General features: G+C 41.8%; 1 pseudogene; it reads right to left on the bottom strand.

Moving 5' to 3' along the window:
• Positions 1-2,083: 2,083 nt before the first annotated feature.
• LOC137938336 (E3 ubiquitin-protein ligase AIP2-like) lies at positions 2,084-3,092 on the bottom strand (annotated as a pseudogene).
• Between the last annotated feature and the right edge of the window lie 21,357 nt (positions 3,093-24,449).

Genomic DNA, 24,449 nt, shown 5'->3' with positions numbered 1-24,449 from the left:
GACCACAGATCCTCCCAAAGAATCCTTGTGTCAGATCCGGGACCGTAACAATTGGTATCAGAGCGGGAACACAATTGGTTATTCTATATCCCAAGAAAGATGGATTGCTATGGGTAAGGAATTGGAGGAAATACGAGCGCGGTTAGATGCTTCAATTGAACGTTCGGCAAGGGAGGCTCCCACAAAAAAGGTCATACGACCTGAAATCTCTGATTATGGCATATGCATAGAAGAGGCAGTTGCTGCCTTGGACGAGCAGAAAGGCCAAGGGCCGGGAACTCCAACGACGACGACATCGGAATCTGGGGATTCCGAAACACCAAAAACGGCTGCACTGGAAATTTCGACGGCACTCGAAATCTTCGAGCAAGCGCAAAACTTCTGAAATGCCTCCAAGGGCTACGATTTGCCTCCAAGAGGTGCGATTCGCCGCCGGAGTAGTAGGTGACTCAGTCGCGTCCCTCGGGTCCGTCGGCAAACTACCCGAGAGCCCTCTGTCTCAGAAAAATTCCAAGCAGCGACACCTCTGCGGGCTTCTCGTCGCCACCGGCAAAGCAGGATAGTTCGTCGGTGCCGTAAGCAACTTTTCCGCAAGGGATCTCGGTTCCGGGGGGCTGAGCAACGACGATTCACGAGTTTCTAAGACCCCTCTGTCTCGAAAACTATCCAGGTGGCGAAGCCCCGATGGGCTACTATTCGCCACCAAAAAATCAGGCGATTCCGTCGGTGCCAGGAGAGAGGAAGGAGACGCCCATCGCCGGACTTTGTCGGTGCCGTGAGGAACGGAACCGCCGGCCGTAGAGTTCGGGAGCTGCCGAAGGAAGAAGACGACTCCCGATTAAATTTTCCTAACTTAGGAAAATTTAATCGGCCCGGTCCGCTATGTCGCACGCCGGACCGGGTTCCTGAACCGAGTCAACCCAGGTTAACTCGGACTGGCCCACCCCCCAAAAAAAAAAAAAAAAAAGTGGGCAAACAGAGGGAGCGTCATAGCTATTGCGGATGCTACTTCAGCACCTGTGAAGACGTTGACATACAGACACTACTTCCGAGCTTGAGGACAAGCTCGTCTTCCAAGGGGGGTGTAATGTTATGCACGCAATAACATTATTATTTTAGTTGTTTTATTTAATTTAATTTATTTTATTTCAGTTTTAGGCCATAGCGGTATTTTTGAAATTATTTATTAATAGGGATATTTTTGGAATATTTTATTCATGGGGATATTTCTATAATATTTGATTAAACCCTAACAGGGTGAACCCTATTTAAGGGGTAAGAGTAATGAGAAAATGGAGGATTGAAGTATTAAGAATTAGGTTAAATCTAGCGTAGAGAGGCTTAGAGTTCTCCTAGGGTTTTCAAGCTTCCCTTAGGCTTGATCTTTGGTTTTCATCTTCCCCATGTCTTCCTACTACCCCTACGGTAATGCCTGGAAGACCCGTAACTCGTGGCAGACCCCAGATCCTCCCAAAGAATCCTTGTGTCAGATCCAGGACCGTAACAAAACCCGTAGGTTCGTTAAGGAGAAAGCATACCCCCGAGCTCATATAGGAGAACTCAAAACCCTCTGTTTAATCTAAATTCAGACTTGTCTCTTTTCCATTCCTTACACCCCTAAACAGGGATCACGTCAATATGGTTCAAGAGAAAATTATAGATTGCCCCTCCGTGGAATTTAAAGTAAATAAACTTAATGACTAAGTAATTGACTTAACTTATTGACTAAGTAACTTAACATGTAAGTAACTTAATAACTAAGAAACCGACTCAGCCAAAGTAATTGACTCAGCCATGATATCTCTGCATGATTCGGCCTGCTATTGAGTTCATAACATTACACCCCTCCTGGAGAAAGAGCTTGTCCTCAAGCTTGAAGATCGGGATGCTTGCCAAAATGTTGCCATATCTCCCCAAGTAGCATCTATGGCATCCGCGTCAACCCACAGGATGACATAAGTGGTGTAAGCGCTGCAATGTAACACCCCAGACTGAGAGATTGTGGTATTTGAAACCCTCCACTAGCTCCCCCAGTTGGCAAAAAGTTTCCTCTGAAAATTAACAATTTTTTTTTATCCAAGTACTATACTGTGGTAGAAGCACCAATAGTATTCAACATATATTCTCCACCTCGGAGTGCATTTTTTGCTCCTTTCCTTTCTTCTTCAGCCTCATTTTCACGTTCTTTCCAACTCTCATATGCATGGTTTTCTGTTTGTAGCTCATGCCTACAGATCGAGCACGAATTATACTCATCCAGCCATTGGAAATAAATTCTTGCAAGGCAACTCCAGCATCTTGTCATCTATAACCAAGTTCTCCCTGCAAAGTGCACATTTTGTCTCTCTCCCTAGCATCACCCAGATTTCAGGTGTGACTGTGATGACTGGAAGCCTTGCAACCATCTCTTTTGAGGTTGGAGGTGGCTTCTTTGGTCTAGCACCAATTTCCTGTAGTGAAGCTTCAATGACAGAATGTATGTCCTGCAAACCACTGATTTCTTGCATAGTTTTTACCAACTCTTCCAACATTGCAGAAGTAGCATCGGGACCAAAATCGTTTGTTCTATTACTCTCCCCATGGGATTGAGAAGACTCAATAGCACTAACCTGCTCCTGTGTGGTAGCAAGAGTTGTAAGTAAATTATGTGCCACGAGCCATCCAGGTGGCCAGGGCTCAAGTCCAACTGTTAAATGTCCTTCAAACAGAAATATATAATCTCTGTGCAGAGTATTTGGTGTGGAGTCTGAGGCCTGGTGTCTATTCTCTGCCTCATCTAAATGTTCAAGAGCCCTAGCAATGCATGCTCCCAGGTGCTCCTTTTGTGAAGACTCAGCAACAATGCGTTCTGCATCTTCAAAAAGCCTCAAACCTGCATGCCAGAATCCCATTGGTGTACATCTAGTCTGCAAGATCGTTGCTGCCCGAAAAATTACAGAATAAATGAATTTATGAAGTTACGGAGAAGTAGAAGAATAGGTCTCAAGAAGAATGGATTGGATCAAAGACACGGCTTCTTCAAAAGTCTGTTTCTTCCCTAGCTGTTTCTGCAGCTCTTGCAATTTCTGCTGCACAGAATCTTCGGACGCCATTAGTTTTAGCTCACTTCTCCTTCTTTCTTGTAGCTTCTCTAGTGTCTTAGAAAGGGAAGTGAAATTCCAGAGAATAAGAAATGCATTTCCCGCACTCTTCATGGTCACAGCGGAGAACCAGTATGGAAGCATTGCACCCACAATCAACCCAGTGAAGACTTAAGGTGTCAAAACATCCACTGTGGAAATTTCAGCACGGCTCACAAAGGCACCAAAGAGAGCCAAAGACACCAAGGCGGCTGAACCAATGGCAAACCTGTTACGGTCCCGGATCTGACACAAGGATTCTTTGGGAGGATCTGGGGTCTGCCACGGGTTACGGGTCTTCTAGGCATTACCGTAGGGGTAGTAGGAAGATATGGGGAAGATGAAAACGAAAGTTCAAGCCTAAGGGAAGCTTGAAAACCCTAGAGCTCGTTGAGGAGAACTCTAAGCCTCTCTACGCTAGATTTAACCTAATTCTTAATACTTCAATCCTTCCTTTTCTCATTACTCTTACCCCTTAAATAGGGTTCACCCTGTTAGGGTTTAATCAAATATTACAGAAATATCCCTATGAATAAAATATTCCAACAATATCCCTATTAATAAATAATTCCAAAAATAACCCTATGGCCTAAAACTGAAATAAAATAAAGTAAATTAAATAAAACAACTAAAATAATAATATTATTGCGTGCATAACAGGTTTTCAAGCTTCTTTTTGGCTTGATATTCTTTCCTTCTCTACGAATCATTGTGTTAGATCCGAGATCGTAACAGCTTCCCCCTGCAAGAATGGTATCCCAAACATCATTAAAGATCAATTTTACATTACTTGCATAGGGTCTGACCACAACCCTCACAAGTTCCCAACAATTTGGCAGAGATGCCAAAAGATTTAATGCATGAACCTTATCATCAAATTTAATTTGAACGGAGGTCAATTGATTGACAATCATGCTAAACTCTTTTAAATGTTATGCTACTAATTTTTTTCTATCAAATTTAAATTGAAGAATTTTTTTCGTTAGATGTACCTTATTATTTGTGGAAGGCTGCTCATACATTTCGGACATAATCTTCATCATCCCCTCTGTGGTTTTCTCCGATGCCATGTTTAGAGCAATGTTCTTTGACAATTTTAATGGGACTACTCCCAACACTTGTCTATTGAGGAGATTCCATCGATCATCCTTCATACCGTCTGGTTGCATATCCAGAAGTGGTGCGTGTAGCTTTTTACTATAAAAATAATCTTTGATCTGCATCCTCCAGAATACAATCCATACCATCGAACTTGTTGATTCCAAGTGTCAATCCTTCTCCGCCAGCCATTTCTTTCAATCACAAACCAAACCTCTGATACCACTTGTTAGGAATTAGATGCACTAATTCCAAACTAACGAGAGCAATAATAATAAACACGAAAAAAATAAAAGCAAGCAATGAAAATTAAAAACAAGATTTATACAGGTTCTTCTAGAGGTGAGACTACGTCTTGTCTTCCGCCGCTACAGTAATCAACTATGAAGATGAAATAGTTTACAAAGAGAAACCACACACACTTACATGTGCTTTTCTCTAACCTCTCAAGCTACAATTCCAGATGCTCCTCAAGATGATGATACTCATCAAAATGATAAAACCCTAACAACGACGACCCCATATATAAAAAGAAAATAGGGCAATTGGATTACAAGTGTGAAATTCCCACACTACCCTTAATGACACATCAGTCAAAATATCGTGTAAGAGGGTAAGATTTAATTAAGCTCCACAACTTAACACGCATGGCATGAAATATTTTCCAAAATATAGGCCTAGAGATGAACCGATGGAGTGGGAGCATATATGTCTAATTTTTTTCCTTTTCAACTGTCAAAAGATGGGCCCAAGCCCACACGACCAAGGAAGGCCCACACATCCAAGAGATATGGAAGATTGGCTCAAGGCCCATAGACCAAGGAGAAGGCCCACATACCTATACAATAATGGAAGGATGGTAAATAAAGAGTCGTCTCATAAAGATGGCACTGATGTAATTAGTTTAAGTACCAGGGGCATAATTATAATATTATAGGATTATTAATATGTAAATTGAGTTTTAGGGGAAGGGTTAGGAGACAAGTCCATAACCTCTTTTTCCTCCTATTTTCTCCCAATATGCGTCTCTCCTTTTTTCCTTGAGCTAAACCCATGGAGTCCTGAAAATCAATATGGTATCAAAGCATGATTTTTAGGACTATTGCTATTGTTTTTAGAATTCTCATTTTTTTTGGGCGCATGATTCTGTGTCTTCTCCTATTTTTTTTTTTTTATTTTAAAAGCTCACAATCTCATTTACTCTATGGAGTTTTCCCCTTACGTGATTATTCAAAGTTTGTTGTTGTTTGTCTTTGCTGTTGATAATTCTTTGCTTCTGTCCTTGGCGAATTCTGATTCTGAATCTAGTGGTCTATCTCAAGTAGGCAAGGTTCATATATTTTCTGTGTGATTTAATATTGGATATCTCTAGGCTCCTTTCCATTGTTTTTTTTTTGGTTACTGGTTGCTTGGTAACATATATAATTCTGAGTCTTTGTTAATTGACGTAACCACTTGAACTGCAAGCTAGAGAATCATTGTGCTCCAATTTTGGGTGTCCACATGACGCAGATAGGTTCTGGTTTCTGGTGCTTACTGGTTTGTTTCTATGACGTGGATATGGATTGCTGGTTTTTACGAATCCTTGGCAGTCGTTGTCTCTGATTATTGGTTCCTCAGAATCTTTACTGATTCTATCTCTGATTATTGGTTCCTAAGAATCTTTACTGATTCTGGTGGCTGATTTTGTTACTCTGTGCAACAGTCATTGGATAACAGTAGAGTAAGAGAATATTTTTGCTGTAGTTAGTCTCCACGTATTCATCTACTACTGATTATATTGCGAAATGCTTTTATGCATTAGAGTGTGCATGGTACTCATTATTCATCAGTTGTTGTAGTCTTCATGTAACAAAGCAAAGGGAGTAGTAATCTCGGTAGAGGGAGCAATAATTTTTTTGCAGTATGGTATGTGGTGGTCTTGACGTAATCTGTTATGGTCCCGGATCTGACACAAAGATTCATTGTTAAGGTTCCGGTTTGGTCATGGGAAATTGTAGAACAACCTGGTAGAATTGTAGAGAGACATGGAGAGGAAGATAAAAATCAATTGAAAACCCTAGAGCTCGTTGAGGACAGCTCTTAGTCTGTTTAACCTAAATTTAACCTAAAATCAATGCTTGTCTTTCTCATTACTCTTACCCCTTAAATAGGGTTCCCCCTGTTAGGGTTTAAGATAAAATATTACAAAAATACCTCTATAAATAAAATATTCCAAAAATACCCTTATAATTAAAATATTCCAAAAATACCCATGTGGCCTAAAATGAAATAAAATAATGTAAATTAAATAAAAATAATTAAATATTAATATTATTGCATGCATAACATTACACCCCCCTCAGAAGAATGAGCTTGTCCTCAAGCTCGTAACTAGGGTCTGTACGCCGACGTCTCCTCTTGGGGCCAAGTAGCATCCGCGATCGCTATGTCTGCCCTCTGGATGCCCAAAACTGGAGCACTCCCTCTAGCAACTTTCTTTTTTTTACGCTTGACTGTAGGGATGCATGTTGAATGTCGCTACATCTCCCCAAACAGCATCTCTGCCCTTCCTCAGTCCTGGACTGGTGTGAAACAGCCCCCCATTGGCCAGGTTGCACTGCCTACACTTTGCCAGCCTGGCAGCAACAACATCAAGACCAGCCCCTTGGGATGGAGAAGAATCAGCAGCACTAACCCCCTCCATTTGCTGCACCTTGAAACACTCAAAGGCCGGAAACCATCACTGATAACAGGTTCAGCAGAAGCAATAGATTCAGCATCACCGAAATGATACAGCCTGTGTCCAACACTCTGGGTTAGTGCCTTGATTGCATGCCAATAGCCCTCTGCATCCACAAGAAGCACCTCGGCTGGGCTGGCTAGCAGCAGTGTATGCTGGACTGTCACAGCAGTCTTGTTGGCTTGGCTGGCTGTTAGCAGAGTATGCTGGACTGCCACAGCACTCCACTGGGTTAAGAGAGCCTTTGCTAGGTGTAAAGAACTCCATGGAGTGGAACTTCCTCTCTGCCCATAAACACTGCCATACCGCTTGCCTAAATATGGACCGATTAGTTGTGTTGTTTCCCATTGGTGTTCACCGAACTAGACAGCATTAATCACTGCGGCATGTCCCTGAATCACATCAGCTATAGATGCACCCTGTGAGTCATTTCCATTTTGGTCTACATATTCCAGGTGTTGCTCATCTGCATCACTTCGACCCGGTGTTATTTTTTCTGCTGACCCCATTGCTGCAGTGCCACCACAGTAGCAATTTGCAGGCCACTGTCCAAGTCAGGTGTGCATGAAGCTATGTCCCATTCATGGTTCTATCTCTGTACACAATATGGAACTGCATTATATTTTTCAGGTTGTCGTTGCTGCTGGGGTGCCCTTATCTGCACTACAATAACAGCAGCAACATGAGATAGCCTCTTTGGCTCCAACTCAAAGCTAGAGGTGAAGTCTACATAACTAGACTCCATTGCACCAGATCAATGGTCTTTAGAACTGATGTGCCTGTTACAATATCACTAATGTCGACTACATCAACAATAGGAATCTGGGTAGCATCTTCCAGAACTTCCATCCCAAAGATAGACATGTCAAATCCATAGACATTTTCCCATAATGGAACGCTAGGTCCACCTCTCCCAACTCCAGGACCAAACATAGTTGTCATATCAGGGAGAATGGTCCCTGCTTTAGTAGCAAATAAAATCAGTATTCCAGTACCACAACCAACATCCAGAACTGTTGCATGGCTCATGAGAGAAGGATTATTCAGAATAGCTGCCCTATAAGAATCTGTCCTCACCATCTCGCTGATCATCTCTCTGTGACTTCCAAAAGAACTGTATGCCCCAAAATAATTCTCGTTTACTTTCTTGACTTCTCTGGCAGCAACATTTGCAAAAGAACCCTTCAAACTTTTATCCTTCCTTTCCCGTGCAGGAAATCTTCCAAGCTCACCCCCGGGCATGCCATTTCCAGCAATAACATTTTGGGCCTTGTAAGCAACAATTGGAAATTCATGAACATCTTCATGTACCTTCTTAAAGGGTCCATGAACATAATCAAATTCAGATAAAACAGCATCAAGAACATTCTCATCCGCCAAGCAAATTCCAGCAAAATCTTTGAAGTTGTCCACCTCCCTCTGGAATTCCTCTCTATCAACTGTTGGGTACATTCATCTCGGTCATCTTCGTCCCCGCCAAAACTATGCAAAAATGCATCCTCCGACATGAATGGTTTCAAATCTAATGTCTTCCCTTCAGGGATAGAAGCACAAGCAGTGCTAATAGTGACAATATGGAAGGACACTTCTGCTGAATTGCCTCCAAATTCCAATACTGGGGCTGTGAAGAAAATTACCTTATAGTCTTTCTTGGTGAGCCACACAAGGAATGGAGATTTTTCCAACTGTTCCATATACTCCAGTTCATTTTTTTCTTTGTCATCCAACGTTAAGCTGGGCAATGTGGAAGTGTTGTTGGAAGCATATTCTGCATCATTAAACATATAACTGAATAACTCCATGCAGCTCCTCAAGCCAGGTAGTAAGTTCCTAGCTATAAGGCAACTATTTCTTCCAAAATTCTCAATTCCTTTCATGTATAACTCCTTCTCAATAGGAGACCAACTGTTTTCAGCAACATCTGCTTCTAATTCTCCCTTGCCTGAATAGAAACTTTGCAGTGTAATAGGAACTTCAATCGCAATGTTTGGGTGGACTCCTGATATACTTTCATCCATTTTTCCCTCCACAAGATCAGAAGCTGCCTCTGGGCCGTCCACTGTTTTCTGTTTGTTAGTTATTGAAGAAATAGATGTTTCATTAGTGGCCAACACGCTATAGTTTATAGCATTAGGCTTCCCCATATTTTTAGGACTTGTTATCTCTTCAAATTTTGTAGTTACATCCTTTTCTATGGAAGCCATATTGCCTATCAACCCAAAGTGTTTGGACAAGGGCCTCAGCTACATAACGGCTAGTCTCCTCCAAAAAAACTTCAACTTGAACCCCACATCCAAAAATTTGAAGACTCACAGCCGCACAGATATTGTGCTCATCCACAGAAAAACAAAGCCCCTCAAAAAAAATTCAGCATTCTCTGTAAAATTATTTCTATGAATCCAGGCAGCCCCAGAAAAAATTACATGTCAAAATTCATACACCCAAAATTTCTCTGCTTCTTAGAACAGAAACACACCAAGCCAAAATTTTGAATTGGAAGTTTGTGGCTGAACAGCATACATGGGATCCCAAAAATTAAACAGAAAACCCCTCTGTTTCGCAACACTAAAATTTTCACGGAACAATTTTGATGCCATTGGGAAGGAATTATGTAAAATATAGATGGATTTCAGAAAAGAGAAGATGACATTTTGGAAAATTCGTCGCAGGAGTTTACCCCAGATTTTGTGGAAATTCGTTTGCCGCTATGCTGCCAAGACCGAGTTTGAGCGGAAATTTCACCGACGGACCCGACGGAGTCTCCTGCTTCTCCGGTGGCATATCGTAGCCCGTTGGGGCTTCGCCATTTGGGAGTTTTCCATGTCGACGGTGAAGAACCGACCTTCTGCCGGCCATGATAATGAATATTGGGAGTCAAACCCAAATCAACTTTTATTGACGAGATTGTGTCTGCATACCCTTCCGATTTCGGATTTCTAGTGTCCTTGGAGATTTTTAAGGCCCCCGTATTCGGATTTGGGTTCGCACCAGTGTTGTCCACGACCGATGACGTCTTGGCAGAAAACCCTGCCGAGTGTCCCAAATAGTGGTCCCCGCTGTGCGGCTTTGGCTCTCCCTGGGCTGAAATTTTGAAGGTTTCCAAGACATGGCTTTTCTGTCCATCTGGATTTGTGGTTTCCCCCGAATCTTCTGCAGGGCCTTCAGCCGGCAAACGGCACAAATTTTTTTTTTTTTCTAGGTCGTGGCCTGTTGCTCCGACCAAGACAACTTCTGCTGCTTTCCCTTCTCATATATCCTGCTCGGGGATTTCAAGTCGTATGAATTTTTCGATGGCAAAGTCAGCAGAAAATACTTCTCATGTTGTACGCAATTCTTTGTCAATTGCTCTATACCGTGCATGTCTTTCTTCCCATTGATCATTCATGGCAATCCTTTTTTCTCGGGACATAGACGGGTTCATAGTGTTACCACACTGATACCAATTGTTATAGTCCCAGATCTGACACAAGGATTCATTATTAAGGTTCTGGTACGGCCATGGGGAATTGTAGAACAACATGGCAAAATTGTAGGGAGACATGGAGAGGAAGATGAAAATCAATCGAAAACCCTAGAGCTCTTTGAGGAGAGCTCCAAGCCTGTTTAACCTAAATTTAACCTAAAATCAATGCTTGTCTTTCTCATTACTCTTACCCCTTAAATAGGGTTCAACCTGTTAGGGTTTAAGATAAAATATTACAAAAATACCCCTATAAATAAAATATTCTAAAAATACTCCTATAATTATAATATTCCAAAAATACCCCTATGGCCTAACTGAAATAAAATAATAAAAATTAAATAAAAATAATTAAATATTAATATTATTGCATGCATAACATAATCGGAGTAGACGAAGCATTGAATCACCATCGTTGCAGTCATTCCTTGCTGCTGCAAAGGCAAGATGGAAGTGGCAAGCTCAGACACATCCGTTTCTGAGGAAACTTACCCACATTGGTGAAGCAATTAGCGACCTATTCAGATTCCATATCACAATCTCTGGTCTGTGTCGTTGCTGCTGTTTAAGGGGCGTTACAACAAGAATTTTGGTTTGGAATTTCTATTTAAGGTGTGTTCCAGATTTCCCGCTAGTATTGTTGTTTGGACATCTCATTAACAGAAAATACACATCCTTTTAAGAAGCATAATTTTTGGTTTGGATTTTTGTTTGGATATCTGCATCTCATTAGCAGGAGATACATATCCCTTCAGCAACAGATCAAGGCTTTGTCAGATTTTTTTTTCAGCAACAGAGGCAGCTTCGTCTTCGTTGGTATGGCTTATACAAGCTGCTGATTTACCGATTGATTTCCAGAAACTTATCTTGATCTTACTGCTGATTTTCTGGAAAATCCTCTAATCAGTACCTTGAATTTAATGTACCGGGAAGAGAGTCTTTGTTTTTAATCAGAGTTCTCTGCTAACTTTTGAAGATAGAATCGTATCTTCCTGCTATCAAAATCTTCTAGCTGGTTTACTGAGCTGACTCTAATCCTCCTTTGCTTGGCAATCACCAGCACCACAGTGTTACCATTTCTGGCTGAAGATGCATCTTTTGATCCGAAGGTTTCTGCTTCGTATGAATCTGAGTTTATTTATGTAAGATATCTTGATTTTTTATTGTCACCTACTGCTGTTAATCTAAAGAAAATGTTGTCGAGTTTCTGATTATAACTGTCACGTTCATTGTTGCTGCTTCATTGGCAGATCATACTGCTGTTTTTAGGACCACTTGCTCATCATTGACAGCCGCAACAATACCTCTCTAGTCTCTCTGGTTTTCTGCTGTGTTCGGAAGTGGGGAAGACGATAAATAAATTAAATTTTCAATTTAGGTGTGTTGGATGATATCGTGGACTGCTATTTTATACAGGAAAATCTTATACACCATTTGCAGCAAGCTGGGCATTCATGATGTTTTATCACCCTCAGCTTGAGGGGAAGTATTACAAGATGGACCTAAGGCCACATGACTAAGGAAGACCCACACATCCAAATGTTTTAAAATATGGGTTCAAGCCCATAAGACCAAGGAAGGCCCACACATCCAAGAGATGCGAAAGATGGGCTCATATAGTGATGGTAGGATGGTAAATAAAGAGTCATCTCATAGATATTGCATTGATGTAATTAGATTAAGTTCCAGAGCATAATTTTAATATTGTAGTTTCATTAATCTATAAATTGAGCTTTAAGGGAAAGGTTAGGACACAAGTCCATAACCTCTTTCTTCTTCCTATTTTATCCCAATATATCATCTCTCCTTTTCTCCATGAACTAAATGCATGGAATTCTGAAAATTAACACGGTATCAGAGCATTGATTTTCAGGACTCGTAGCTATGATTTTTAGGATTCCAAAAACCCTTTTATTTGTCATATTGATGGTTCATTTTTTATAGTTCTTTTTATGTCATCTCCTTCAGCTTTATGATTATTTTATTTCTTTGGCTTTCTTTGCATCATTCTTGAGAGGAGAATCTCCACCATCTGAGTGTTGAATCCTTTGCCTTCTGACATCACTTGGCTCTAGTTCAATCATCGGTCACTAGCCATACACTGATAGTTTTATTACTAAAAAGAGTAGTACCAATGTCAAAAAATGAAGAGGTGTTTGTGATGCCGAGAAGACTAAAAAAACTTGTATTGTGGTCTTTATATCAGAGTTGTATATGGTATTAGTATTACACCTTTGGTCCCTATCGACGAGATGGAGTGCGAGGAGACGATGAAGAAGGCAGGGAAGGAGGTGCAAGTGCTATACAACTTTGGTCTCGGGCACTGATTCTACTTGAACAAAATTTACATCGTCTCCATCCCCATCCAATCCACGTCCACATGCATTTTCTACCACTCTTGTCAATTCATCTAAACTAGAGTAACCGGCTCAGAAAAGGAGAAAGTAGAAAGCTTCGGATCCGATAAGTAGAAGCAGAGGAGTGTTACAGCATCCACAACAACTGCGATTCAAGTGCCAGTGATGGAGCTAGTGAATAGCAGACAATATTATACTCTTCTAGTTGTTGTCTGGTTGCATGCTTTCCTCCTATAGCCATTGCCTTTGTCATCGTATCACGACGACACCAGTTTGTAGCTGAATAGCTATTCTTCACTAGATTATTTTTCTCTATCACAAAAAGAGGTTTATGCCAAGAATACATTTTCTCTTGCTGCTATTTCCTTTTTTGGAAAATTCCTTGGCTCATCTCCTTGCATCAGGCCCATTACCATTTACAGAGACTCATTAGTTGTTGTTGTTATATCTATTTTTCAGAATGTCTCGTGACTGTATCCCTTTGTGTTGCCATTTTTGGATGACAACTCTAATTATTTCAGAATCTCCTTGTTGGTCCTCTACTGTTTAAGTAACTTCTAAAGATAGAGTTTTTTCTGCTAGCCTTTCCTGCCCCAGCTAGATTGCCATTTTGGGAGGATGAAGATGATAGCTAGATTGATTTCACCAACAAGTCTCGTAGCTGTCTCACCATTTGATATGCCGAGCTTCAATCACGGCTTGAAGATTTTCTAGGATATTTCTAGAAGATGACTGCTCCATTGTGATGTTTAGGGATGATGACTTCTTGAAAAATTAAATGTTTATTAAGTTAGGAAACTTGTTTTCATCCAACACTGATTTAGCTTCAAGCCCAACTCAGACCAGACCTTGTCGGGTCAACCCACCGACCCGAGAATCATTGCGTGCCGCTTGGGTTAACCTAGTGGGTTGGGTCAACTCAAACTGAATCAACTCAGTTCAGATCAACCTGACTCAGCCACTTGTTTTCCTGCCTCGGTTAGACAGGTCCGGGTCCTGAGTTTTATACCCATTTCTTCCGTGACTCAACTACTGTTACGGTCCCGGATCTGACACAAGGATTCCTTGGGAGGATCTGGGATCTGCCACGGGTTACGGGTCTTCCAAGCATTACCGTAGGGGTAGTAGGAAGACATGGGAAAGACGAAAATGAAGATCAAGCCAAAGGGAAGCTTGAAAACCCTAGAGCTCGTTGAGGAGAACTCTAAGCCTCTTTACTCTAGATTTAACCTAATTCTTAATACTTCAATGCTTGCTTTTCTCATTACTCTTACCCCTTAAATAGGGTTCACCCTGTTAGGGTTTAATAAAATATTACAAAAATATCCCTACGAATAAAATATTCCAAAAATATCCCTATTAATAAATAATTCCAAAAATACCCCTATGGCCTAAAACTGAAATAAAATAAAGTAAATTAAATAAAAAAACTAAAATAATAATGTTATTGCGTGCATAACATTACACCCCCCTTGGAAGACGAGCTTGTCCTCAAGCTCGGAAGTAGTGTCTGTATGCCGATGTCTCCACCGGTGCCGTAGTAGCATCCGCGATAGCTATGACCCCCTTCAGGACGCCATTTTTTTTTTTTTTTTTTTTTTTTAATGGCGTCCTGAAGGGGGTCATAGCTATCGCGGATGCTACTACGGCACCGGTGGAGACATCGGCATACAGACACTACTTCCGAGCTTGAGGACAAGCTCGTCTTCCAAGGGGGGTGTAATGTTATGCACGCAATAACATTATTATTTTAGTTGTTTTATTTAATTTACTTTATTTTATTTCAGTTTTAGGCCATAGGGGTATTTTTGGAATTATTTATTAATAGGGATATTTTTGGAATATTTTATTCGTAGGGATATTTCTGTAATATTTTATTAAGGACAAACTATCCAAGATGTTATTGACTCAATAACACTGAGTCATCTACTTTACTTTTATTATTTATGTTGCTTTTAATTTCGAATTTTATTGATTTGTAATAAGACTTAAAGGTAGGGGTAGAATTGGGTTTTATAACCCTAACCTATGTTGATGTTAATTACCCTATTTAAGGGGTAAGGATGGAGAAATAAAGCAAGTTCGGAATTAGCATAAACTAGGGTAATTTAGGTTCCTTCTAGGCTCTCTATTCTAGGGTTCTTGGTGTGAACTCTCTTGGGGGTTTGCTGCATCCATTGGGGAGTCTTTGAGGAGATCTTGGAAGGAAAAGGAAGAGGAATTACCTTTCTCTTTCCAGCTGCAAGACAAGGTCATCTCTTCCACAAAAAATCCAGAAAAGGAGAGGTCTTGACGTGAGTCTACCCAGGAAGGAGGACGGGTTCTTGTTGCTGGTAGGGAGTTCCGAATTCTGGGCAGAGGAGTTCCGAATTTTGGGCTGAAGAGGAGTTCCGAATCTGAGCTGAGGAGGAGTTCCGAATTCTGGGCAGAGGAGTTCCGAAATTGGTGCTGAGGAGGAGTTCTGAATTCTAGGTAGAGGAGTTCCGAATTTTGGGCTGAAGAGGAGTTCCGAATTTTGGACTGAAGAGGAGTTCCGAATTCATTCAAAGAGGTAACTTGAGATTCTATTTTCTTAAGTACAGTAGGTTAGAATTCTGTTTTAATTTACCTGTGTGATTAGTGGTTAAATCCATACGTTAGACAAAAGGGATTCTATTTCAACTTACCTGCGTGAACAGTGGTTGGAGACGAGATTCTTGGTTCCTTATAGTGTTCAAAAACTTTGTAACGTGATGGATTCATCCGTATCTCGCCGAGTTACTAGATCCATGGCTAGGGACCATAACAACTTGGTATCAGGTTAGAATCTTCTTAAAATAAGCTGGAACACAATAGAGAGCCTAGAAGGAACCTAAATTACCCTAGTTTATGCTAGTTTAACCTCATAGCTATCGCGGATGCTACTACGGCACCAGTGGAGACATCGGCACACAGACACTACTTCCGAGCTTGAGGACAAGCTCGTCTTCCAAGGGGGTGTAATGTTATGCACGCAATAACATTATTATTTTAGTTGTTTTATTTAATTTACTTTATTTTATTTCAGTTTTAGGCCATAGGGGTATTTTTGGAATTATTTATTAATAGGGATATTTTTGGAATATTTTATTCGTAGGGATATTTCTGTAATATTTTATTAAACCCTAACAGGGTGAACCCTATTTAAGGGGTAAGAGTAATGAGAAAAGCAAGCATTGAAGTATTAAGAATTAGGTTAAATCTAGAGTAAAGAGGCTTAGAGTTCTCCTCAACGAGCTCTAGGGTTTTCAAGCTTCCCTTTGGCTTGATCTTCGTTTTCGTCTTTCCCATGTCTTCCTACTACCCCTATGGTAATGCTTGGAAGACCTGTAACCCGTGGCAGATCCCAGATCCTCCCAAAGAATCCTTGTGTCAGATCCGGGACCGTAACAACCAGGGGGATGACTCGTAAATAAGACAAGGAAGACGAGCTTGTCCTCAAGCTCGGAAGTAGTGTCTGTATGCCGATGTCTCCACCGGTGCCGTAGTAGCATCCGTGATAGCTATGACCACCTTCAGGACGCCATTTTTTTTTTTTTTTTTTTTTGGGTCTGTCCGAGTTAACCTGGGTTGACTCGGTTCAGGAACCCGGTCCGGTGCACGACCCCCCTTCTGGACGCCAATTTTTTTTTTTTTTTCGGGCCGGTCCGTGTTAACCTGGGTTGATTCTGTTCAAAAACCCGGTCCGGCGCACGACTCAGCGGATCGGGCCGATTAAATTTTCCTAAGTTAGGAAAATTTAATCGGGAGTCGTCTTCTTCCTTCGGCTCCCGAACTCTGCGACCGGCGGTTCCGTTCCTCACGGCACCGACAAAGTCTGGTGACGGGCATCTCCTTCCTCTCTCCCGGCACCGACGGAATCGCCTGATGTTCTGGTGGCGAATCGCAGCCCGTCGGGGCTTCGCCGCCTGGATAATTTCCGAGACAGAAGGGTCTCGGAAACTTGTGAATCGTCGTTGCTCAGCCTCCAGGAACCGAGATCCCTTGCGGAAAAGTTGCTGACGGCGCCGACGAACTATCCTGCTTCGCCGGTGGCGACGAGAAGCCCGTTGGGGCTTCGCCGCTGGGAGCATTGCCGAGACAAAGAACCTCTGTTTCTCAGCCCCCCGGAACAGAGCCCAGCGGAAATTCCATCGGAAATTTCGCCTACGGCACCGACGGAATTTCCTATTCCCCTCTGATTTCAGATTTTCGGTCATCCCAAAATCCTCCGGTGCTGACGATTTCGGGATTTCCTCTGTTAGGAAATCACCTCCCCGCTGCAACTTCGGTTCGGAGATACGCACGGCGTCCATTGGGAAAGGGTGATCCTCTTCCGTTTTTGAAATTCTGGTGTATCCGCCGTCGGATTTTGGATTTTTGGAGAGCTTTCTCGAGACAGTCTTCTGTTCTTCCGAGAGAGCTTCTGCGTCTTCTGTGCCACTATCGTGCTCGGCAAATTCAGGTCGGGTGACCTGTTTTGCGGCCGCGCGTGACTCCCTTGTCCAGCATTCCATGAAAATTTCATATAATGCTCGTGCTTCTCCAAATTCTTTGCATAGTTTGTCCGCGGAATTGTATACCTTCTCCATGCGAGCTTGTGTTCCTTCTTGAGATATAGAATAATTCATTGTGTTCCCGCTCTTAACAACTTGGTATCAGAGCAGGGTAACCCGGCAGAGAGAAGCACCAATGAATACTTTTAATTGCTTGAAAGAAAATTTGATAGTGTCCTAGAGAGGTTCTCAAAAATTGATATCGATATGGAGACCTTGAAGGGAAAGATGGATAGCATGGAGAATGGTCTAACTAATGGCAAGAAATTTGCTGCATTGGAGGAGAAGTTCACTCTCAGTTTGGAAATCCAAGTTCAGCCTGGTGTTTCGGAAAAATCCAAGATTCTAACTTGAGGTGTCCCCCCGGAATGAAGGGTCCTTGCTGACCCGAGAAACTCGTGTGTCTAGTAAATTCATCTCCCCCTCTGATCTACGAATGGTCTCCCGGAATTGAGTTCTTGCCAGTGCTCAGACCAGTCTCCATGCTATCCATCCTTCCTTTCAAAGTTTCCAAATTGAGAGTGAACTTCTCCTCCAATGCAGCAAATTTCTTGCCAGTAGTTAGACCATTCTCCATGCTATCCATCCTTCCCTTCAAGGTCTCCATATCGATATCAATTTTTGAGAACCTCTCTAGTACAATATCAAATTTTCTTTCAACCAATTCAAAGTATTCATTGGTGCTTCTCTCTACCGGGTTACCCTGCTCTGATACCAAGTTGTTAGGAACACAATGAGAGCGGGAACACAATGAATTATTCTATATCTCAAGAAGGAACACAAGCTCGCATGGAGAAGGTATACAATTCCGCGGACAAACTATGCAAAGAATTTGGAGAAGCACGAGCATTATATGAAATTTTCATGGAATGCTGGACATGGGAGTCACGCGCGGCCGCAAAACAGGTCACCCGACCTGAATTTGCCGAGCACGACAGCGGCACAGAAGACGCAGAAGCTCTCTCGGAAGAACAGAAGACTGTCTCGAGAAAGCTCTCCAAAAATCCAAAATCCGACGGCGGATACACCGGAATTTCAAAAATGGAAGAGGATCACCCTTTCCCAATGGACGCCGTGCGTATCTCCGAACCGAAGTTGCAGCGGGGAGGTGATTTCCTAACAGAGGAAATCCCGAAATCGTCGGCACCGGAGGATTTTGGGATGACCAAAAATCTGAAATCAGAGGGGAATAGGAAATTCCGTCGGTGCCGTAGGCAAAATTTCCGATGGAATTTCCGCTGGGCTCTGTTCCGGGGGGCTGAGAAACAGAGGTTCTCTGTCTCGGCAATGCTCCCAGCGGCGAAGCCCCAATGGGCTTCTCGTCGCCACCGGCGAAGCAGGATAGTTCGTCGGCGCCATCAGCAACTTTTCCGCAAGGGATCTCGGTTCCGGGAGGCTGAGCAACGACGATTCACAAGTTTCCGAGACCCTTCTGTCTCGGAAATCATCCAGGCGGCGAAGCCCCGACGGGCTGCGATTCGCCACCAGAACATCAGGCGATTCCGTCGGTGCCGGGAGAGAGGAAGGAGATGCCCGTCACTGGACTTCGTCGGTGCCGTGAGGAACGGAACCGCCGGCCGCAGAGTTCGGGAGCCGAAGGAAGAAGACGACTCCCGATTAAATTTTCCTAACTTAGGAAAATTTAATTGGCCCGGTCCGCTGAGTCGTGCGCCGGACCGGGTTTTTGAACAGAATCAACCCAGGTTAACACGGACCGGCCAGAAAAAAAAAAAAAAAAAAAAAAAAAAAATGGCGTCCAGAAGGGGGTCATAGCTATCGCGGATGCTACTACGGCACCGGTGGAGACATCGGCATACAGACACTACTTCCGAGCTTGAGGACAAGCTCGTCTTCCAAGGAGTTCTGATGTTATGCACGCAATAACATTATTATTTTAGTTGTTTTATTTAATTTACTTTATTTTATTTCAGTTTTAGGCCATAGGGGTATTTTTGGAATTATTTATTAATAGGGATATTTTTGGAATATTTTATTCGTAGGGATATTTCTGTAATATTTTATTAAACCCTAACAGGGTGAACCCTATTTAAGGGGCAAGAGTAATGAGAAAAGCAAGCATTGAAGTATTAAGAATTAGGTTAAATCTAGAGTAAAGAGGCTTAGAGTTCTCCTCAACGAGCTCTAGGATTTCTTGAGACAGTCTTCTGTTCTTCCGAGAGAGCTTCTACGTCTTCTGTGCCGCTGTCATGCTCGGAAAATTCAGGTCGGGTGACCTGTTTTGCGGCCGCGCGTGACTCCCTTGTCCAGCATTCCATGAAAATTTCATATAATGCTCGTGCTTCTCCAAATTCTTTGCATAGTTTGTCCGCGGAATTGTATACCTTCTCCATGCGAGCTTGTGTTCCTTCTTGAGATATAGAATAATTCATTGTGTTCCCGCTCTGATACCAGTTGTTACGGTCCCGGATCTGACACAAGGATTCTTTGGGAGTATCTGGGATCTGCCACGGGTTACGGGTCTTCCAAGCATTACCGTAGGGGTAGTAGGAAGACATGGGAAAGACGAAAACGAAGATCAAGCCAAAGGGAAGCTTGAAAACCCTAGAGCTCGTTGAGGAGAACTCTAAGCCTCTTTACTCTAGATTTAACCTAATTCTTAATACTTCAATGCTTGCTTTTCTCATTACTCTTACCCCTTAAATAGGGTTCACCCTGTTAGGGTTTAATAAAATATTACAGAAATATCCCTACGAATAAAATATTCCAAAAATATCCCTGTTAATAAATAATTCCAAAAATACCCCTATGGCCTAAAACTGAAATAAAATAAAGTAAATTAAATAAAACAACTAAAATAATAATGTTATTGCGTGCATAACAACTACATTGGTCTATTACTTAACTCAGCTTGACACGGTCCCTTGTCTTCAGCATGATATTATGTAGAATTAACTGACAACTTATTCCTTGATCAACATATTATTTGGTGCACAACGTTCTAATGATCTCTGAGCGGATTATTTTATGGGTCCTTGGATTTTCATTAATTGGTACGTGTTATTGGGCTCATGCCCATTTCATCTGTTACTATTGTGTCTCTTTGGCTGAGACATTATTATTGAAAGACTTGTCAGTTGCTGACTGTTGTCAGCATTGGTTATTTCATGACGTAGAAAGCATATGGTGGCCCCAAAATATTATCTTTCTATTACCTATTACACTCCTTAATTGGAATTTATTACTCTTGCCTATGGAGGGACATGATGATGGAGGAGTTTGATTACACTTGTAAGCAATTCCTATAGACCCACTACCTACAGAAGACAGGAGTTTGCCCAACATCCAACATGAGTTATTTGACTAGAGTATGGAGCGATGTCTTACGGCTAGGAGTGATTTTACTCTCACTTATATTATGCCAATTGGGCCAATTAGAAGAGACCACCGGATTGAGGGGGAGTATCGAAAGATATGTTGAACTACCATTTTATACATGAAGATCCTATACGCCATTTGCAGCAAGCTAGGCGTTCATGTTGTTCTCTCACCTCCAGCTTGAGGGGGAGAGTTGGAAGATGGGCCCATAAGACCAAGGAAGTCCCACCCATCCAAGAGATGTGGAAGATGAGCTCAAGGCTCCTAGACCAAGGAGAAGGTCCATAGGCCCATATAGTGATGGCAAGATGGTAAATAAAGAGTCATCTCATAGAGATGGCATTGATGTAATTAGGTTAAGTTTTTGGGGCATAATTGTAATACCATAGTTTCAATAATCTATAAATTGAGCTTCAGGGGAAGGGTTAGGACACAAGTCCATAACCTCTTTATTCCTCTAGTTTCTCCCAATTTGTCATCTCTCCTTTTTTCCATAAGCTAAATCCATGTATTCCTAAAAATCAACAAGGTGTTGTAGAGATTTTATTCTGTCGAGTGACCCGAACCGGGTTTGTTCTGTTCCACATGGTAAACCCAATGGGCGAGCGCCAGACTCATTCTGTTCCGCTTGGGTTAACTCAGTGGGTTGGGTCAACTCGGTCTAGGTCAACCCGACTATGCCCTCTTGTTTATTTTCCTATGTTATATGTGTTTGGGTCATGAGTTCTCTATTGATTTCTCTTGCGACTAAGTAATTTGGTCTGATATTTGACTCGGCTCAACTTGGTTCCTTGTCTCTGGCTGGATTATTATTTTAAAGTTTTGGCAGCTTATTCCTTGGTCAGTATATTATTTTGTGCACAAACTTACAACAAATTATTTTTAAGGATAATTTTTTTAGTATTTTTATTATTTGGTACGTGTTATTGGGCCCAAGCTCATTTTATTTGTTGTTAATATGTCTCTTTGGCTGAGACATTATTATTGAAGGACTTCTCACTTGATGATTTTTGTCAGCATTGGTTATTCTGATGAAAAAAAAAAGCACATGGTGGCCCCAGAATATTTTCTTCTGGGTGATTACTCGTTACCCCTCCTTAATTGGTATTTTTTATTCCTACCATTTGAGACTCGGTGTTTTGTGGAGGGATACAGTGGTTGAGGTGTTTTATTACACTTCAGAGCAATGCCTATAGACCCACTACCTACAAAAGATAGGAGTGTACCCAACATGTAGCATGAGTTATTTGACTCGAGTATGGAGCGATGTCTAATAGCTAGGAGTGATTTTGTTATAGTCCCAAATCTTACACGGTGATTCACAGGGGGAGAAGATGAAGGAAGAAGAAAATCAAGCCAAAGGGAAACTTGAGACCCGAGGTTTGTTGACCTGAACGCACATCCCTTAGCTCGTTTAGGAGAACTCAAAAAATCCTTTCTTTAACCTAAAATCAAAACTTCTCTTTTCCATTCCTTTCACCCCTTAAGTAGGGTTCAAGAGTACAAAATTACAAATATGCCCCTCCATGCCATTCAACTTGAAAAGTAAATAAACTTAATGACTTAACTTAATAACTAAGTAACTTAACAACTAAGTAATTTAATGACTAAGTAATAGACTCAGCCACGTCGCCTTTGAATGACTCGGCTTGCTATTGACTCCATAACATTACTCCCCCCTGGAGAAAGAGCTTGTTCTCAAGTTCAAAGGCAGGGTAGGCTTGGCGGAGCGTCTCCATGTTCTCCCGTGGGCCAGTCCTGTCATTCGTGGCATCTGTTGGGAGATTTTGTTCCTCTTCTTGTTTGATGTTGTGAATATTATGATGTTTCTCGTCTACAGAAAGTTGGTTGATGTCATCTTGCACTACTTGGGAAAACCAATTTTCACACACTTCCATGCTTGTTGGACTATGTGCTCCATCCAAAAAGAAAATGAGACCTCCAAATTTACAACTACCCTCACTCTGTGTAGTAGCATGTGGGCAAGATTAGCCATGGACCAAAAGTGTGCGAACTTGGGACTGATATCAGATATAGTCAACATTTCATTAAAACACTTGTGGCCCTCTGATATTAATCTTGCATGAATATAAGCATAGAATAGACCAATAAAGGTAATTTCTGTGGTCAACACATTTTCTTTGATGTTGCCTTGGCACCCATTTTTTTACTGAAACTTTGTCCCACCTTTGCCACAAGACATCCATGAATACAGTGTCCCAACATCATTGCATTCCAACAATTTAAATTCCTCTGTGAGATTTGGTCAAAAACTCTTCTAGTATCATCCACCTAAAGTACCTTGACAAGCATGTCATGAAACTGGTTAGCAACATCATACACCCTACATACCAGTGGTTGGGCAGTTTCAAATTGACACACAAATCTGATTTTTGAAATCCAAATAGGATTCAATTGATTCATAATTACTTCTGTCCACCCCAGTTCTTTCAGTGTAGCATATCTTTTCTTTGCATAAACTATTGCCCTAGGATCCCCCAATTTCTAGTGACCTTTAGTCAGTGCATTCCATGCTAGTAAAACTTTTTGGTCCATTCTATCAAGTACATAATGAACAATCTTGATTTCTCCACATTTGGCATACATGTAAATAAGACATGTTACAACAAACACCTCATATAACAAACCAGTCCATATAGTTCTTCCTGGAATTACCATTCCTTGTCGCATAGATCCTAAGTGGGATAAAGCAGGGAGAAGGCTTATAATAGTACCCTGATTTACTAGTATGCCTTCAGACTTACCCAGAACATGGAAAGCTTAATTGCCCCATCAGCAAGCCCATTCTTTGCAAAACCAGTGAGGATAGTGTTCCATGACATCACATCTTTTTGGCAGAATCCTACTCTCATGGTGTGCCAAAGTACCCACATCTCGAAAGGGCATTTCATCAATTGTTTGGTAAGCACTAGGAATATCCCCGAACTTGGAATACATATGCATCAGAGAAGCGACCACAAACACATCTCCACACATTTCATAATCATCCACAATAGCATTCCCACAACCCCCACCTGGTCAAAGAATTTCAACGAATAAGTGTCCTAGCGGACACTACATCTCCGCAGGCTGAATACATGTGACCCAAAAAATCCCCATCACAAATTTTTGACACTAGAGCCTGAACTCCTTCCAAATCACTAGTGGAAGCCAATATATCAACAAGCAACACATAACGTTCAAGCTTATGCGAGTAACCTTTCTGGTTCTCAGCCCAACTGAACACCCTCAACACCATTGTAGAGTTTTTTCTTACAAAGTCTAGGGACTTGAGAATGGACAAGACAAAATTTGGAGAAAATCGGTTTTGAAACTTGCCACAAAATTCGGTCAAGTTGGTTTCCAGCTTGGAGGCCGAGAACGAGAGTGAGAGGCTGCAACTCGATGGTCATAATTTCAGATCAAAACCAACAAGTCTAGACTTCTCATCTTCCGCCAAGGCAACTATTTCCACTCCGAAATCAAAATTTCAAGATTTTTATGCCCCCTAATGAAGTTGAGCCTGATCTGTTGCCGATGGTGAACAACTAAAACAAGGGGCTTCTCCGCTCGAAAATTTTTTGTCTCCAATTTTGGGAGAAGTTTAGGTTGCCTTGAATAGGGGAGATTTGAGGTTGAACCAAAATTTGGCTGTTCTGACGCGATTTGGGGTAGAATGATGGGCAACAACTGTTCATCTTTCGGAGCGGCGACCTTCCCTCTAAGGCCTTAACGCGATGCTTCTCAATTTTGGCCAAGCTCAAGTCTTCTACCCTTCAATCTAGGGGTGGATTTCTTCCAAAC

This window comes from Aristolochia californica, unplaced genomic scaffold (genome assembly GCF_029961685.1).
Source record: "Aristolochia californica isolate CCGP_79_NKW_82.1479 unplaced genomic scaffold, dmAriCali1.0.hap1 SCAF_8, whole genome shotgun sequence".
NCBI lineage: Eukaryota > Viridiplantae > Streptophyta > Magnoliopsida > Piperales > Aristolochiaceae > Aristolochia > Aristolochia californica.
The sequence above is the reverse complement of the archived record's forward strand: the minus strand, read 5'-3'. Positions and strand labels throughout refer to the sequence as shown.